The 17,039-nt window shown below is 41.6% G+C and overlaps 1 protein-coding gene across 4 annotated transcripts in view; it reads right to left on the bottom strand.

The window, feature by feature from the left end:
- The window catches only part of thsd7ba (thrombospondin, type I, domain containing 7Ba), a 291,739-nt gene that overhangs the window by 211,635 nt on the left and 63,065 nt on the right, over positions 1–17,039 (bottom strand). For 3 of the 4 annotated variants that reach the window (XR_014532628.1, XM_083536063.1, XM_083536062.1), the window contains one exon: positions 3,190–3,409. The exons of the other annotated variant lie outside the window; for it this stretch is intronic. The gene's annotated coding sequence lies outside the window, so the exon portion shown is untranslated. The remainder of the gene's footprint in view (positions 1–3,189; positions 3,410–17,039) is intronic. 4 annotated transcript variants of the gene reach the window in all.

Raw genomic sequence — 17,039 nt, 5'->3', positions numbered from 1 at the left:
CACACACACACACACACACACATGCACACACACACACACACACACACACACACACACACACACACACACACACACAGAGTAGCCTGGTAGTCCTGTATGTAAACAGGAGGGATGAATAATTACAGTTTGATTATCAGCTCACACTGTAACACACCACACAACCCAGTGTATAAGTGTTCAGTGTCATCTGTGAACACACACAAACACACACACACACACACACACACACACACACACATGCACACACACACACACACACACGCACACACGCACACACCCATTGCTCGCCGCACTGTTTACGCTACTGTTTTAAAAACCGCACTACTGCGCAAATCATTTTATTCAAACTTATTTATTTGTTTGTTATCGAAGGAATTTCATTTTAAGAAAAAACAAACACATAAATAAATAAATAAATAAATAAATAAATAAATAAATAAATAAAGCTTTTTTTTTTTTATTTACATTTTTTACAACCAAAGTATTTTCATTTAGCTTTTGTTTGTTTGTTTGTTTGTTTGTTTGTTTTATGTTTGTATTTTGAATTAAACATGTTTTGCTCTTATATTGACCCAGTTATATTTGGTTGCTTATTATTATTATTATTATTATTATAATTTTAATTTTTTTATTTTTTTCTGTGCATTAGTTTGTTTTTTATTTTGTTTATCTGCAACAACACTTTTAATGAAACCCTGCTTAAACAACGAACAAATAAATAAACAATATCAATAAAATCCCAGATGAGACCTGACTGATCCTGGTTTATTCATTATTTATTTCTATTTATTACAAATGACTAAGTAATAAATAAGTGAACAAAACAAAGGAAATAAACAAACAGACAAATACAAGCAATGCTGCTGATTATAATTATTATTTAAAATAGTATATTTTATTAAAGAGTACAATGTGATTCTGCACATTTTGTTATTTGTTGGATCCTTTATTTATTTGTTTGTTTGTTTGTTTCACTTTGTTTTTCTTCGTATTTTCTGATGTGTTGTTTGTGGAAATGAATTGACAGGAATGTTAATGTGTGCACACGGGAGAAAACTGGAATCTGGTAGAAGGTGAAATGATACATTCTACTGTTATAACCTCTTTATATCTGTAAAGATGTTTTGAGACATTGTTCATAATTACAAAGGCTACACAGAGAAATCTGATCTGAACAGGAACATAGACAAGTAAATGAAAAGGTAAATAAGAAGGTAAACAGGAAGGTAAATGAGAAGATTAACGAGAAGGTAAACAGAAAGGTAAAGGAGAAGGTAAATGAGAAGGTAAACAGGAATAGATGGATAGATTATATAGTCTTTGGACATACTGACTTGTGAAGGTCGGTGCACCCTGTGACTGTGCGTGCAGCCTTGTGCTGCCATCTGTTGGAGTGTTACAAAACTAATCTTAAAACTCTTTAAGACCACCATGGATGGATGGATGGATGGATGGATGGATGGATGGATGGATGGATGGATGGATGGATGGATGGATGGATGGATGGATGGATGGATAGATAGATAGATAGATAGATAGATAGATAGATAGATAGATAGATAGATAGATAGATAGATAGATAGATTAGGAGCGTGATAATATAAACCCATGTTAATGTCAGAACTGCTGCTCTACAGAATTAATCGACGCCTTTCGACCAATCAGTATCCAGAACTTAGCAACGTTGTGGTGCACATTTATAATAACCTCAGGAGATTCCCAGAGGTTCCACAAGGAGCGACTGTGAGATTCAGTTTCCATCAGGGTTATTTATTTGAAGATGCACAGAAGACAGATGGAGGACTTTAAAAGGAAAGCTACAGTCACATGGCTATAAACTCCACAGCTCTATGGATGCAGAGCGATGAAGCAGGAACACAGTAGTCAGGGGATTGATGAGTTCTCCTCCAGACACGTTCCGTATCGCAGACTAATAGGCCGAATAAACCACTGTCGCCTTTAAAGTGACAGGAAACAAGCAGATTGACCAAAAATGGCCGCCGTCCTTCTTCATTACACGCTCCTGTCAACCTGGGAGATGTTTTTATAGTGCGGGAATGAGCTGTGTGGAGACCACATCACTGCTCCACTGCACCTGAACCAATCCATATCCAGCCCATGTTCACGTACAGAAAACCTCCACCTCCAAATCATTCATGTGGAATAAAATAAAAAACAGTAAATGCTGATATGCGAAGTAATGAACCTGCATGACGATACACAAAGCCAGCTACACGAAGATCTGCTTTCTATGGGTTGAAGTGAAAGATCTTCTTCTATCGAGCTCTAGAACACCATTGAGATGAATGTGAACACTGACTATACTTCAGGCCTCCTCACCACATCTCACCTGCATCAGTACCTGACTTTACTAACACCGTTATAGCTGAATGAATCTCCACAAAAACCTAGTGGAACATCTACCCAGAAGAGTGACGTTTATTTTAACAGCAAATAATACATGTGGAATGAGATGTTCATAAACTTTGTCTCTCTGACGTTTATCTGTCTCAGAGTCAGTCTTTCTGTTTCTTTATCTATCGGTCTCTCTCTCTCTCTCTCTCTCTCTCTCTCTCTCTCTCTCTCTCTCTCTCTCTCTGTGTCTGTCTTTGCATCTCACAATCTTTCTGTCTGTCTCTTTATCAGTTTCTGTCTTCCTGTCTGTCTGTGCATCTTCCCGCCCGTCTGTCTGTCTCTTTATCAGTTTCTGTCTTCCTGTCTATCTGTGCATCTTCCCCCGCCCGTCTGTCTGTCTCTTTATCAGTTTCTGTCTTCCTGTCCATCTGTGCATCTTCCCGCCCGTCTGTCTGTCTCTTTATCAGTTTCTGTGTCTGTCTTCCTGTCTGTCTGTGCATCTTCCCACCCGTCTGTCTGTCTCTTTATCAGTTTCTGCCTGTGTATCTCACTGTCTTGCTGTCTGTCTGTCTCTGTGTCTCCGTCTGTCTGTCTGTATCTGTCTCCTTGCCTGTCTGTCTTTGCATTTCATCTGTCTGTTTGTCTCTTTATCTGTCTGTCTCTCTGACACTCTGTCTGCTTTCGCATCTCACTGTCTGCCGGACTCTTTATCTGTGTCTTTCTCAGCATGTATCTTTTTGTCTGTCTCCCTGTCTGTCTGTCTGCATCTTTTCCCGGGGCTGAGTGTCGTTGGGTTTAGCCGTAGCAGGTCGTTAGTGTGGTTTGTGTCACTACCTGACGGGGGAAACTGCGACTCATGGCGTTAGCTGTGACACTTTGTCGTAGGTGTGAGATAAACGCAGTCTCTCGTCCGCTCGCATCATCCGACGCTCCACTCCTCTACTGATCCTTTTCTTCTTCCTTAAGGAGAACCCGAAAGAGAAAAGGAGCAGCCGTCACGCCGTTACACTCAGCAGCCTTCAGCAGCCAGGATAAACAACACACCGTTCACTCACTGGGGAGAGAGAGAGAGAGAGAGAGAGAGAGAGAGAGAGAGAGAGAGAGAGAGAGAGAGAGAGAGAGAGAGAGAGAGAGACATTTTAATGTATAATTCCAGTCTCAAATATTTGCCTGGTTCCTGTTTTCGTTTTCTGATTATTGATTTTTATTTTTTTTTGTTTATTCTTTAATACAGTAAAAGATATGAAAAACAGACAGACAGAGAGAGAGAGAGAGAGAGAGAGAGAGAGAGAGAGAAAGAGAGAGAGAGAGAGAGAGAGAGAGAGAGAGAGAGAGAGAGAGAGAGAGAAAGAGAGAGAGAGAGAGAGACGCAGTAGAACAGAGCACTGCATCACAGACAGGAATTGTATACAGGATGAATAAATGTTACTACTAAAGCAAGAAACCCAATGAACAGTGAAACCAGTGAAAATGCTGCTAGATGCCTACAGCAACTCAATAATCTGATTAGTTTAAGCAACAGCTTCAAGCAACATGTACTTAAAGCAGCATGACACTGATTCTGAAGGCCTCTGGGCAGATTTCTTAGACCCGGCAACAAACAATGTGACGGCCGAAATCTGATTGGACAGAAACTCACATTTAAACTTAGACTGATACATGAAAGAAAAGTTCTGAAATGAAGAGAATAAACTATTGAGAATAATTTCATACATATTCATGGACACAGATATATAATATAATATAAGACCAGCAGAGAAGGACTTGATGACCCTGATGGCCTTCCACTACATAAACTCCATGCCCAATCAGAGCACATGAACAGCACACTCATAAGACTGTTATAACCCCTTTACTGTGCGGGAATGTCAGAGCCTCTATAAAGACTTATATGAGATGATTACTGTTTGTAGAAGTTTATAGAAGGTCATGAAGCCCTATGAACACATGGTCATTAAGCTGATGGAACACCTGAGTCAGGTGACTGCGTTTGGCTGGCAGGAGATTATGTCACATTCCCTCTCTCTCTCTCTCTCTCTCTCTCTCTCTCATTCCCTCTCTCTTTCTTTTCTCCCCTCTCTCCCCTGTCTCTTTCTTTTGATTTAAACACTGATTAATTTCTATTACAATCATCATGAACACAAAACTTTCTTACTATCTACTTCAGTAAAAACGTGTAAACGAGGTCACGTGTGTGGTGGTGAGTTCCAGTCTGGAGTTTCTTCATCATTTATTCCTCTCTAAATGTTTTGCTTGATGTTGAACTGATGCTGAACTGTATGTTGGTGATCAGTAAATACACCAAGCCCCGATGGTGGTTTTATCTTGAATTACGCCCCCCTGGGGGACCCACGCCATGACCCAATGTCTCCCCCATTGATTAGATTCAGTGTCGAAAAGCTCGTGTCTGCTTCAGCTTCAGTCACTGGATGAGTAAAACGTTCTCAGAGCAGTCCACAAATTTAGACACAAAAAGCTTACTTTCATATATAAATATTCCCCTTAAATGTATTTTATAGCACAATTAAATACACGTCATTGTGCACAATTTATTAAAATCAGAACCAAGAACAAACAAACACTCTTTAAAAGTCATAAAGCCATAAAAAACATACAGCATCTAATGATATCTGTCTTTTACAGGGGATTTAAGCAGCAGTGGAAATTCTCATTACTGATCTCAGTCCAGGACCTTTTTAGTACAATCACAGAAAACCTTAATAATGTCACCTCATTTAAAGGTAACAAATCAATAAGTGCTGTTTAACTACATTCCAGCTGGACTTGTTACAGTGAGGCGATAATCGTTTTGTTGCTACACACATTATAATAAACTACACACTATAAATTATAATGTTGTGCAGCTAAAGGAAATATTGTTGCTCTATAAAAGCACATCAGGCAACAGCATAACCTCGGTGATATACAGGTATACACCTATTTCATTAAATACATTAGTCTTTAGTCTCCTCATAACGAGATGAGCCGCATAAACACCTTTATTTATTATACATCCCCCCATACTTCTTTACTCTTTTTTCTGAATTGGGCTCATGAGGGTTTAGAACTTTTTTGGCATCCATAATTTAAAAAATCTGCCGCTGCCAAGCACCAATCAAAACAAGGTCAGAACAGAGCACGTGCTCGACTCTGATTGGTTACTTTGACCAGTTATGTTTTCATCCACAAATGAATAAAAAGGAACGTCTGATTTTGCAAAATGTAGTTGAGTAAAGAGTCAAAGATTTGACTTTTAAATGAAGTTACAGAAAAATCTCCCCAAATGGAAACACTTCAGTAAAGTTCACGAAAAATAACACTTAAGTACAGTAACAATTACATTTACTTCCTTACTGTCCACCACTGGTCTCTCACTTTTTCTCTCTCCTCTACACACACACACACACACACACACTCCTCTACACAGTGTGCGGGTGGTGTGCAGGGTGAAGCCCTGTTTGGCAGAACCAGAGCAGGAGGAGCCAAGTGAAACTGGAAAAGTCCCAGTGGACTCTGGAGCAGTTCTGGAGCTGCCTGCGCTGGCAGAGGCAGGCACAGGGGTGAGAGCTGTCGCCAGGAGACACCAGTCACTGCACCAGTGCAAGAGGACGGGAGAGACGTGAAGATGGAGGACAAGCCACTTTTTAAACTCTCAACAAAGAGGAAGAAACAAGGACGGGGACAGGGGAAAAAACAAGCCAAAAAAGAGTTGAAGGCAGATGGAGCGAAATCAGACAGGGATGATGGCATGTCTGATTCAGTGTTTTATCAGGAGTCTCAGGAGGAAGCGCTAAAAGTTTTGTATACTGCTGATGACAAGAATGATTTTTTTAAGAACCACCAAGTGGTGAAGAGTTCTTTCTAAATCGTACACCATTTGTTTACGATGTTAAACATTTTAGAAGAGAAGTTTCCTTTACTGAGCAAGAAATATTCAGGCTAAAGAAGCTAATAACGAAGGTCAATAGGGAGAACTCTGATGAAGATTGATAAAGTGTTCGGTGGGTTTTATTTTTAAGTATTTTTTTACCATGAGTATGTTTTTATCTATATTTACTTTTAATGGAGAGAATACAGATTGAGAGTTTTAACATAAAAGGAGCAAGGGAACATGTAAAGAGAGCGAAGCTGTATGAGCTTATTAAACAGAAGCGTGTGGATGTGGTCATGTTGCAGGACCACAGTGATGTTAGTAACGCTGCTGACTGGGTGAAGGAGTGGGACGGGTTGGTCCACCCACCACACGGCGCTTAGTGGTGGTGTTGCCCTGCTTTTTACTCGCAATTTTATTCCTGTTTCTTACACGGTGGAAGAAATTTAAAGGGGAGGCTTTGAAAAGTGAATGTTTTTTATGAGAATGAGGTTTGAATGTTTATCTGTGTGTACGATCCCACCATTGCAATGGAGAGAATTACGTTTTTACACAAACTCAACAATGTTATTTTAAACTGCAGCACTGCAGATTTTTTTGTTTTGGGCCGCAAAATAGACAGAAACCATGCAGAACCTCATGTAGCTTCCCTTAGGCGCATGTGGGATTGGTGGAGGCCCATGATCTCTGTGACATATGGAGAAATCGAAATAAAAAACAGAGACAGTACACGTGCGCCCACTGCATAGACAAACACGCTCTCCCTGGAGAGATTTTATTGTTTTAAGCAACAGCTAACTTTTTTTACAAGATTTTTCCAGTAGGCATCTCAGTCGACTGCATGGTCCAGTGTACTATCAGTAAAAAGATTATTATAACTTAAAGCGCCTTCTGGCATTTTAACACCGCAGTTTTAAAAGATGCTAATTTTTGAAAGTCTTTTATTTTTTTATGGAATTGTTTTAAACTGGAGAAGTAGCTTTTAACTCCCTACAGCAATAGTGGGTTTAACTAAAGCACAAATCAAGGTTTCTGTTAACAGTACACTCTCAATGTCACAAGAGACATTGCCAGATGAAAGCTCTGGAGATAGAGACAGTGGAATTCCAGAATTTGTAGGCCACAGGAAATCGGGGGCATATTGAAGCCCTCAATAACAAAAAAGCCAAAATGAACCACCTGTTGGACACTGCAGTACAGGGGGCGCTGGTCCGCTCACACTTTAAAAGCGTCACTGGGATGGATTATCCTTCTAAGTTCTTCTTCAGTTTAGAGCAAAAAAAATGGACCAAAAAAGATTCATGCATGCTGTACGAACAGATTTAAGGGATCATGTGTCAGAGTCCACTGAAATTCGCCAGCAGACAGTCAGCTTCTATTCGAAGCTGTATAGCAGCGAGAGGTCAGGGGCACAGGAGGTGGAAGAGAGCTTTTCCTTAAAGACCTGCCTAAGCTCACAGAGTCAGTGGCCAGAGAGTTAGACAGGGAGCTGACACTGTCTGAGCGCTTTTCCTGGGCGGGCGCCAGGAAAAGATGGTCCCCCTGTCAAGTTCTTCAAGGCATTTTGGGCAGTAATAGGGCAGGATGTGCTGGAGGTTCTAAGGGAGAGTGGGAAAGGTGGTCAGCTCCCGTCAAACTGCAGGATAGCCGTCTTGACCCTGCTGCCAAAAAAGAGAGACCTGACCGGCCTGAGAAACTGCCGCCCGGTGTCACTACTGTGCACTGACAGTAGGCTGCTGTCAAAAGCATAAGCGTCAAGACTAACGAAGGTGATGGAGCAGATCATTCACCATAACCAGACGTACTGTGTGCCTGGCAGGTTGATATTTGATAATGTATACTTCAGTGTTGGGCAGTAATGCGTTACCAGTAGTAACGCGCTACTGGTAAGGTGTTAATTTTGACAGTAACTAATACTGTAACACGTTACTTTTAAAAATAAAGAGTCGAGGCGAGAGCAAGACGAGTTTCTCAAAGTGGAAATATGCACATTATTTCACTTTAGTTGAGTATAAAGACAAAAACTTTTAAGGCAAATGTAAGCTGTGTCTTTCTGGTTCGAAGCTCGTATCTACTGCGATAAACAGCAACTCCAATCTGTTGAAGCTGCTCCAGGACCTCCATGCCTGAGGAGCTAGAAGCTAGAAGCTAACCCGGTGTTCTGTTCTACATTGTTGATAGTTTTCATACTTAAGCTGTGAAGGGAACATTTGTAAGAGCTCAACACAACAGCTTTTATGATGCAGAAGCCACTTTAGTTTTTGATTGTGAAAATATTATTCAGCTTGTTTTGTTATTTATTTCAGAAATCCTTGTGATATGTTCAGTTTGTGCTGCTCTGACTTAAATAAAATAGTGTTTAAAAATATTTAATGTTTACTCTGTGTTTAAGTCAGTTTTGTGTTTGTAGACCATAACACATAAAAGGGTATTATTGGGAACATTAAAGAAGGTTCTTTAAAAAAGTAACTAAAAAGTTACTTTTAACAGTAACACATCACTTTTTGGTGTAAGTAATCAACAAAGTAACTAAGTTACTTTTTGAATGAAGTAACGAGTAACTGTAACTAGTTACTATTTTTAGTAACTAGCACAACACTGGTATACTTAATTCGTGACATTTTGGACGTCTTCAGGCTATTGGGTGCGAAAACTGGTCCAGGAAAATTCTTTTGACCGGGTTAAGCATGCATATTGGTAAGCTTTGGATTTAACCCTGGTTTCATAGCCATGATCAAGGTGCTGTACAGTGAAGTTGAGAGTGTGCTGAAGGTTAATGGTTGTTTATGTGCCCTTTTAGAGATTACAGAGAGATTAGACAAGGCTGTTCACTGTCAGGAATGCTGTACACTCTAGCAATCAAACCTCTTTTTATCAATCTAAGAAGTCGTCCTTGTGGTTTTAATATTTCACATGCCAATCCTTCACTTAACCTATCAGCATATGCAGACGATTTGGCAGTAATGTCGGGATCCCAGTCTGATGTAAATGTTTTAACTGATGTTTTAAGACATTTGAAATTTTATCATCACCAAAAGTAAACTGGGGAAAAAGTAAAGCAGTTTTAGTTGGGGAGTGAGGAGGTGAAGCTTGGTGTGGAAAAAAGGTGTCTACTTGGGTGTCTACCTGGGGAGTGACGAGTTTTTAAATAAAAACTGGAAAGACACTTTAGATCACATCAAGGGCAGACTGAGCAGGTGGAAGCAACTGGTTCCAAAGATGTCCTACAGGGGGCAAACGCTGGTAATAAACAACCTGGCAGCGTCGTCTCTGTCGCACAAGTTGGCGTGTGTGGATCCACGGCAAAACCCGCTAGCAAACATCCAGGCTCTGCTCGGTGATTTCTTCTGAGATGGTCTGCACTGGATTCCGCAGAGTGTTCTCCATCTGCCCAAGGAGGAAGGGGGGCAAGGGCTGGTTCATCTCACCAGCAGAACTGCAGCCTTTCGCCTCCAGTTTATCCAGAGACTCTTAACTGGGCCCAGGAACCTAGAATGCAGGACAGCAGCCAGTGGACTTTTGCACATGGCAGGAGGACTGGGGCTGAACAGAACCTTGTTTTTTATGGACACAAGCACACTGCATGTTACTGGATTACCAGTCTTTTACCGCAGACTCTTGAAAATATGGACTTTGTTAAAAATAGGATTACGGGCTGCGGATTATTATACTGGCTACTGGAGGAGCCCCTGGTCAACGGGACTCGGCTGAACATTGGTGCGACCACCCCCACACTGTCCAGAACTTTGGTCTCCTCAAATATCGTTACACTCCAGGAGCTGATGAACGTCGCAGGGACAGACCTGTCACAGGGTGAGGACCTGCTGGCACGTATGGGACTCTGGTCCCTGCGCATCGCTAACCAGCTCCTACACCGCTGGAGGTCTACACTAACAGCAGAGGAGTGTGTTCAGCTAAAGGACTATGAAGTCGGTGAGATCGGCGCTACAGAAAAGAAACCCTCTCCCCAGCTGGACATCACTTCTGACCTCGACGGGTGTGGCGGTCCCCTCCTGAAGTGCAGGGGTGAAAGGGACATCGACGGGGAAGCTGCTCCACAGGGCCTGTGTTAAGGTTTTAAACAAGCTGAGTGGATGGGTGGACACCCAGTGGAGAAATGTTCTTGATGATGATATTAAACCAGAGTGGAGACAAACTACCATTACCTAAAAAAGCTGCAGAACAAAGTGGCTCAAAACACTGACTGTGATGCAAACAGAATTTTCTCCCGGTTAATAAAGTCGAGGATTTTGGTTGATTTGAATGTTAATAAGTGTGTGGGGGATCTGAAGATGTTTGAGGATGTATGGTGATGTAATGATTCGTGTTCGGTGAAAGGAGAAAAATTGCACTTCGCACAAGAACTAAACTAAACAATCACACACACCCCTTCCCCCAACATTTAACTGTTATTGTCTGTATTTATTTATGTTTAACATTTTATTTAATTTTTAATCTATTTGAATATACTGTATATTTGAATAATGGTTCAAGCTGATACCACATGGTATATAACATGACGTGTTGAATAAAAGGATTGTAAAGAAATCAGTGTATAGCTGGAACTGGATTGAGGTTGAAATGTAAATGGATGGTTTAAAGGTTCAAATGCATTTTGTTTCTTCACAGATGGAAAGATCTGGGAGTTTTATAGACTAACACACATCCATCTATCACAGCAGGCCTCGGGGTGAAAACCAGAGCTAATATTCTACTGGGAGAGAAAGAGAGAGAGAGAGAGAAAGAGAGAGAGAGGGAGGGAGGGGGATAAATCAGACGTCTCACCCTGCAGCCAAAGACACGTCGGAACACAAACCACGCTGAAAATGGACACATAACCTCGAGCTGCTGAGACCAAACAAACATACGAACTGAAGAACAAACATACGAGTGAATGAATGAAAGTGGCCTTTCAAAAGAGCGACGTAGGAGCGCGATGCCAGGCGTTGCGAAACTCCACACTCTGTCACACAAACACGTCTGTGCTGATAAACACTGAGTCGAAGCTGATCATTAATAATTAATAACACGATTTACAAACACGGAAATATAAACCATATCTCATATACACACACACACACACACACACACACACACACACACACACACACACACTCAGAAGAAGAATGAGAGTGTCATGACACTGAAATATCATTCAATATTGAACACAATGGAAAATATCAGGATGTTAAAAGAGCACATTGAGCTGAGATTGAGCATAGGGGGTGTGGCCTAATATTTGAACGAGTGTGACTGATTGACAGGTCTCTGTCTGAGTCTCTGCCTGCAACACAACAAAATCAACTCTAGAGTTACAAAGCAGCTACGCTCTCTATGCTAGCTTTCACTGGCTAGCTAGGCTAGTTTTTTACTCAATTTGTTAGCATTTGCTTTACAGGTTAGCAGTCAAATGTATATGGGCGGGACTAGTGTAATGAACTCAGTGATTGATTAATTGTGTTTGAGACTACCCCCGCCCACTTTGTGTTCATTTCGACCTCATGCTGCAGATGGTGTTCAGGCTTTCGATTCCCAGGTGAGATTCACCACTTTGACGTCGTCTTTGTTTCTCAGTAGTTTTCTGGGAAAAAACAACACTTCGCATCATCTTTTTCTCTGTGGACATTCTGTAGACATGTAATGATTTCAGCGCTTGGAGACGACGTCACCCTGACAGTTTATCGACTGCCATCGGGTGTGAGAGCCATCAAAACAACCGCATTCCCTCTAAACCCTGTAGCAATGCTAATGCTACATCAACAACTGCTAATGCTGCACATCACCCAAATAATCCTAATGATCCTTATGACTTCCTGTATAATATTCACAGAGATAAAAAAGAGACAGAGTGAGACAGAGAAATTGAGGGAGACACAGTGAGGTAAAAATAAAGATAGACAGAGAGACAGAGTAAAACAGAGATACTGAGTGATAAAGAGAGACACAGAGAGAGAGATAAAGGGAGACTAAGTAAGAGAGAGGGACAGAGTGAGACAGAGAGACTAAGAAAGACATAGTGAGAAAGAGAGATAAAGGGAGACAGAGTGGAAGAGAGATAAAGAAAGAGAGTGGGAGAAAGATAGAGAGACTTAGAATGAGAGAGAGAAATAAAGAGACAGAGATAAAGAGAGAGAAGGCAAGAGAGAAAAAAATAGAGAGAGACAGAGATTAAAAAGAGACAGAGAGAAATAGAATGTACACAGGGAGATATAAAGAGAGACAGTAAGAAAGACAGAAAGAGAATGACTTTTTCCTGCAGCTTCTCCTGAGTCTCAATCTGGATCTTTTCCTTGGGGCTCTCATGATGGAATGTCTAGACTTTGCTTTATCTGGGAGATAAAGTGAGATGTTTCCTTCTGAACATACTGAAGAGCTAAGCTGATCTGACCTGATCTCTCTGTCCTTCAAAGTTTTGAGTTCCTTAGCCGTGCTCTACTCAGGATCTTCACTCTCTTTTTGTTAATGTTTTTATAGCTTTGCTCATCTTTTCTCCTTCATGTCTTCTAATTTCTTTGACTAGCATTTACCTCATCAGGTTAGCTTTCATGAGTTACCTGGCAAGAGCAGATCGAGGAGAACCATGTGTCATGATTCCTTTCAGTTGTACAGAATATTAATAAGATCTATGTGGGAGGGACTTGTGTCATTACCCCTGTGATTGGTCAGGATTAGGCAGGACTAGCCGCACCCATTTCATGCCAGTGTGAAGCTCATTAATTGGAGGTTTTTATTTCCCTGGTGAGATTCATCACTTTGACAGTTTTTGTTTTCAGGAAAAACAAAACATTTCACTTTTTTTTTCCTCCGTGGACGTTCTGTAGACATGGTGTGATTTCAGCGCTTGGGGACGAACCTCACTCTGACAGTTTATTGACTGTCATCATGTGTGTGTGGGAAACTCTGGAACACCCGCATTCCCTCAAAACTCTGACTGCAGTGATTGTTTAGTTTTTAAAGGATGAGGGGCAGATTGCTGTCTCCTCCAGCAGGGGCAGACCACTGTCTTACCTCGAGGGGGCAGATTACTTGCTCACATTGCAGGGGCAGATTGCTGGCTCACCTTACAATTGCAGACCACTAAATCCCCTCACAGGGGCAGACTGTTAATTCCCCTCATAGAGGAACATTGCTAGCTCCCCTTGCAGGCACAAATTACTAGCTCACCTTACAAGGGCAGATTACTGACTCACCTTGCAAGGGCAGTTTGTTGGATCACCTTGCAGGGGCAGATGAGGGGGTAAAATTATTCTTTTTGGCTTTAATCCACTCCTTATCAGCACCCTGAACATCATTCTGTCCACCTTCAGGAACACTCACCCTGATTTACCACTTACATCACCTCCTCCACAATTCGGCTGTACGTTTCTCAATAGGAGGCTTGTACAGAGACCTCCAGCACCATCCGAAAGTCTGGGCCAAACAACTCTGACCACCTCCACGCCTTTACTCTTCTTAGGACATTTTGATGTCACTTTTACATGTGATGTACAATGTTTTTTGTTCCCCAGCTCTGGGGTTTTGAAGAGAGTTCTCCTATCTTCATCCTCCTGGTCTTCCTCCTGTACAACTGCTGGATCCCTGTGTCCTGCTGAAGTGATGCAGCTGTTCTCCATCTGTTTCCATCCCTGAGATGTTCAATCTTGTTGCTAACCCTAACCCACCAAGCAGCAATTTATGCTGCCTAAGAAAACGATCCTGCTTTTTATTATAGGTTTATAAAACAACGGTTAGCTAAATATCCAGTGTTCCGGGTGTGACATTTCTCTATGCACCGTGCTGTTAGCATGGAATGCTATAACGGGGTCAAGCTGTTCAAGCTGTGTTGCCTGTAGTCGAGCGGTGATGATCTGACTTCTTATGTCCACTAGGCTTTTTTCTCCTTTCTGGACTGCTACATATAAAGCAGGTGCAGGAATCCAGTGCTGCCCAGTCCATAAGAACTTCCCAAGTTGTCTTTGCTTTTATCATGTCTTCTGATGGCTCTCGAATGTTCAGCTTGTGCCAAAGCATGGAGACATCTGTCTGTATTCTTTTCTACCTAGAAACACCACTGGACCCTTAATTCCATCTATTCTCAATTACAATCCCCCTTTATTTTGTGGTGATCCTCTAGTTCTCCAGATAAACTCCTTACTTTTTGCCCAGTTGACTTTGGAAGATGATGCATTTTTAAAACCTGTTCAAATGTTTTTAATTTGCTTAGTAGGGGTCTGCTCTGCTGTATAGTTGTCCTGAAAGTGGACACCCCTGGTAGATACCTCTCTTAACAGGTACTGGACAACTCCCACTTCCTTTCTTCAGCATTACCGACGCCTCAGTGTACAGTAGTTTTATCCACAAAATCATTGGTTCTCCAAAATCAAAAGTTTCTAAAACCTTAAAAAGTTGGCATATTAATCAGCAACTTTTATTTAATTGCTGAAAAAGAGAAAAACAGATTGTTCTGTACACATCAATGGGACAGGACACCAGTTTTCAGCAACCAGTGTCCGTTCTTTGGTAGAAATCTGGTAATACACCCTTCTCGAAGCTTACACAGAGACGTTCTATAAGTCTTTTCCTAAAACACCCCAAAACTCATTGAGTCCTGTTGCTCGCCCTGTTGAAAGCTGCTGCACCGCCTCCGATAGTTCATCAAAACTAATTCTTGGCTCCAGCATATTGTTCCAGTTTAGGAAGTCCATTTAAAAGTTGAGACATGCTCTCGGGCTCACAGTAAGTCCATCAAAACAGTTATTGATAAAAGTCTGTGGCCGTCGTTCTCACTGTCTTCTCGACGAAGGGGAAATCTACACTTCTGCTGTGCTGATTTACGCTCAAGATTAAAATGTCATCCATTTATTTTATATTGTATTATTATTATTATTATTATTATTATTATTATTATTATTAATTATTATTATTATTATTATATTTATATTCTGGCTCTTATTAAAGCACCTTTTATTTGTTCTAATAGATTCTTCAGCTCCAGCGTCTTTCCTTTTAAGTCAGTGTTTACACCCCCTTCATAACATTCAATGAAATGTTCTATTTTACTAATATCCTTTTTCTGGCTGCACAAAGTTCTTTTCTAAAACTCTGTGGTATTACAGCAAAACTGTTCACAAAAGAGACTAATATTTGTTTTACCCACATCCCTCACTCAGAGTCTACTCAAACCCCAAGAGAAGAGAGGAAAAGAAGATAGATAGATAGATAGATAGATAGATAGATAGATAGATAGATAGATAGATAGATAGATAGATAGATAGATAGATAGACAGACAGACAGACAGACAGACAGACAGACAGACAGACAGACAGACAGAGGTATGTTTCAGCACAGCTACAGGAGAAGAATTACAGTATTACATTAAAAATCTTTTCTCTCTTTTCTTCTGGAATAAATGTGGATGTTCAGTGAGAGTCCAGTAAACCACACACACACACACACACACACACACACACACACACACACACACACACACACACACACACACACACGACTGCAGAAACCTGAGTGCACTTCCAGGAACTGTTGTTATTTTGTCTCTAAAAACTCCAAACATTCCAAATTTTATTTCACTCACGCACACACACACACACACACACACACACACACACACACACACACACACACACACACACACACACACACACACACACACACACACTCTCACACACACATACACACACACTCACACCAGGGTTCAGATTGGCTGAGAACAGGTTGTTGTTCACGATCAGAGCAGAGTGTTTTTTGGGTCACTGCTGAACTCGGAGGTATCCATCACGGGATGAAGAGCAGCTCTCAGGAAGCGTGAGTGCTCTTCAGCGCTTCTTCTCCTCGCTTCTACTGAGCTCCGAGTGCACACGCTGATCATTTGCAATCCAGGCGTTAGGAACAAGCTCACTGCTGTAATTACAAATGTAGCAGTTACCGTATTAATGCTAAAACATACTAACGAAACCATACTACGCTTCCTGAAATGCTACAAGCTCCGCCCCCATGTTTAGCATCATTAGCAGCAAAGCTATAATAGAAGTTTGAAACAGTTCATATACGGAGACTAAAGGAAAAGCCAGGTCTGGTGGCATTTTAGAAAAAATATTCAATCAGTTGATTGGAGGTAAAAGAAGAGTTCAATCACAACCATACACCAAAAGCACCACCACACTCTAAACACCATCATCATGCCCCAAAACACCACCATCACACCCCAAAGACACCACTACACCCTAAACACCACCACTCCCAAAAACACAACCACCACAACCATGTCCTGTACACCACCTCGTCCCTAAAACACCATCACACCCCAAAAACACCACCATAACCCCCTTCAAAAACACCACCACACCCTAAAAACACCTAAACACCTGTTTGAGTAAAAGACAGGAGGTGGAGCTGGAGGTAGCAGAGCTGAAGATGTTGAGATGTTCGTTGGGAGCGACGACGATGGACAGGTTTAGAAATGAGTTTATTAGAGGGACAGCGCATGTAGGACGTTTTGGAGACAAGGTGAGGGAGGTGAGATTAAGATGGTTTGGACATGTGCAGAGGAGGGACATGGGGTATATCAGTAGGAGAATGCTGAGGATGGAGCCACCAGGAAGGAGGAAAAGAGGAAGACCAAGGAGGAGGTTCATGGATGTGGTGAAGGAAGACAAGCAGGTAGTTTGGGTAAAAGAGGCAGATGTAGAGGACAGGGGGGTATGAACACAGATGGTCCGCTGTGGAGACCCCTGATGGGAGCAGCCGAAAGAAGATGCCCTTAAATCTCCACCACGCCCTAAACAGCACCACCCCCAAAAACACCACTGCCACACC

Source organism: Silurus aristotelis (genome assembly GCF_946808225.1).
Source record: "Silurus aristotelis genome assembly, chromosome: 3".
NCBI lineage: Eukaryota > Metazoa > Chordata > Actinopteri > Siluriformes > Siluridae > Silurus > Silurus aristotelis.
Note: the sequence above shows the minus strand (reverse complement) of the source record. Positions and strands in the feature narration are given on the sequence as shown.